Raw genomic sequence first — 2,500 nt, 5'->3', positions numbered from 1 at the left:
TCCCGGAATTAAGACAGATTGATGCGTTTGGATTATAGAGATTAAACTTGTCCTCAGTTTAAATTTAGAGGCATATTAGTATTAAACTTGACACTTAATTATAAAGGTGCCTAATGGCAAAAATAATTATAGTAGTAGTAATAGCTTAAATAACGGTAGCGTAGTAGTAGTAGTAGTAGTAGTAGTAGTAGTAGTAGTAGTTGTTGTTGTTGTTGTTGTTGTTGTTGTTGTTGTTGTTGTTGTTGTTGTTGTTGTTGTTGTTGTTGTTGTTGTTGTTGTTGTTGTTGTTGTTGTTGTTGTTGTTGTTGTTGTTGTTGTTGTTGTTTTATTGTTGTTGTTTTGTTGTTGTTGTTGTTGTTGTTGTTGTAATATTAAGAGGAAGGAGGAGGAGGAGGAGGAGGAGGAGGAGGAGGAGGAGGAGGAGGAGGAGGAGGACGAGGAGGAGGAGGAGGAGGAGGAGGAAGAAGAAAAAGAAGAAGAAGAAGAAGAAGAAGAGGAAGAGGAAGAGGAAGAGGAAGAAGAAGAAGAAGAAGAAGAAGAAGAAGAAGAAGAAGAAGAAGAAGAAGAAGAAGAAGATGATGAAAAAGAAAACACAAAAAAAGTGGTTGTAACAGCAGATGAAATTAGAATAGAAATTAAACAAAGTAGCAGCGGTAGAAAAAAAAAATAACAGCGATAGTTTTGGTGGCGGAAACAGAGGTACGGTCCGCTAGTATGTTAAACTGTCACGTATTGGCGCAGTAATTCTACCACCTCACGACACGCGAACTTGTAACGTCACTGACCGACATCCTCAGCAAGTGAACCACCATTTCAAGTCTGCGGTAAACTGGATCTCTACCCCTACTGACAACAAACACACATACGCACACAAATCAGATTTATTTTTGAGGCATCGGTCTCTATAGGTACAAATAAGGTAGCATCTCACAAATAAATAAGGTTTCTATATGAATATACTCTCAGCTTGTAGCAGATTTTAAAAGAAGACAAGAATAGATCAGCCAAGAGAGAGAGAGAGAGAGAGAGAGAGAGAGAGAGAGAGAGAGAGAGAGAGAGAGAGAGAGAGAGAGAGAGAGAGAGAGAGAGAGAGAGAGAGAGAGAGAGAGAGAGAGAGAGAGAGAGAGAGAGAGAGAGAGAGAGAGAGATACTGAGTCTAGTAATTACTGGTGTTATATTAGCAGGAATATTAGTGTTTGCAATAGTCAGAGCATAAGAAATTGTAGTAGTAGCTAATGGTGCACGTGTTGACAAGGGAGGACGGTGGTGTTTGTATTCATAAGAGCAATATAAATAGTAGTAAGAAGTAATGGAGCTGGTGTTGACAGTGGTGGTGGTAGTGGTGTTGGTGAAGGATGGAGCAACGGTAGTGGAGTGAAGCAGTACAGTAAAGTTGCCAAAACATGCATTTGGTCTCCCTTACAAAGAGTGTCGGGAGGCACAATGGCGTCGCAGCACCGCACACTCCCGGCCTGAGGCGTCACCCATTCAGTCCCCCACGAGGCAAATATGGAAGCGCCACCACTCAACTCAACCTTCTCATTACACATTGGACCATATTCTGAAACATTCCAGCCTGCATCTCGACTACTTTCGATAATCAATAGTTGAAGTGACACAGGAGTTATTTTAATGGTTCTTTTAGCTTCTAGAGACAAATAAATAAGGCATAAATTATCACTCGGAGAACACTCGAGAGAACCCGGCTGATCATCTTTGACACCTTAGAAAATGGTTGTGATAAGAGCGAAATTTATGAATACCGGCCGCTGCACACGGGTCGGTCAAAGCAAAGTATTAATCAGCCACTAGAGTGAAAGCAGCAGGAAAAGTTGCCTCTAAGGGAGTATACGCCTCCATTAATGCACCTTCGAACATTTTTAAATAATTTCTTGCCCAAGTTTTGACTTTGTCCCGAGCTAAAAAGTCCAGTAATTAATGGCATATTCATGTTTTTTCCCACTCTCGAACGCGGAGAAATTACTTGGTTTTAAGGTGAAAGCCTAAAGGGGGAATAAGACTTGAAATGAGGCGACGCACAGAGGCAAGAAGCACAAACTGCGTAATAATAAGGCTTGGAAATTAACCTGCAACATAGTAGTAGTAGTAGTAGTAGTAGTAGTAGTAGTAGTAGTAGTAGTAGTAGTAGTAGTAGTAGTAGCAGTAGCAGTAGCAGTAGTAGTAGTAGTTACAGAACTAATGGCAGTAATGAACACCGCTATTCAGGGAAGGGAAGAGAAGGCAAACCAAGTATATTCTGTACAAATGCATGAACCTGAAGGAACAATGCACGGGGACGGGGAGAGAGGAGGGAAGGAGAAGGCTCGGGAGAATTAATACAATAGACAGGCGAGGCTATGCAAGAAAACAAATGCGCTGCACTGACACATTGCAAGGGGCGGGTTACGGGAAGGCAAGGCAATGGAAGGTAATAGAGAGAGAGAGAGAGAGAGAGAGAGAGAGAGAGAGAGAGAGAGAGAGAGAGAGAGAGAGAGAGAGA

At 41.7% G+C, this 2,500-nt stretch overlaps 1 protein-coding gene across 8 annotated transcripts in view; it reads right to left on the bottom strand.

Annotated features, from left to right (window-relative positions):
* Positions 1 to 2,500, bottom strand: part of LOC123520718 (ligand of Numb protein X 2-like) — a 157,465-nt gene that overhangs the window by 14,377 nt on the left and 140,588 nt on the right. The gene's annotated exons all lie outside the window — the stretch shown is intronic.

The sequence above is a fragment of the Portunus trituberculatus genome, chromosome 47 (assembly GCF_017591435.1).
Source record: "Portunus trituberculatus isolate SZX2019 chromosome 47, ASM1759143v1, whole genome shotgun sequence".
NCBI classification, from domain to species: Eukaryota; Metazoa; Arthropoda; class Malacostraca; order Decapoda; family Portunidae; genus Portunus; species Portunus trituberculatus.
The sequence above is the reverse complement of the archived record's forward strand: the minus strand, read 5'-3'. Positions and strand labels throughout refer to the sequence as shown.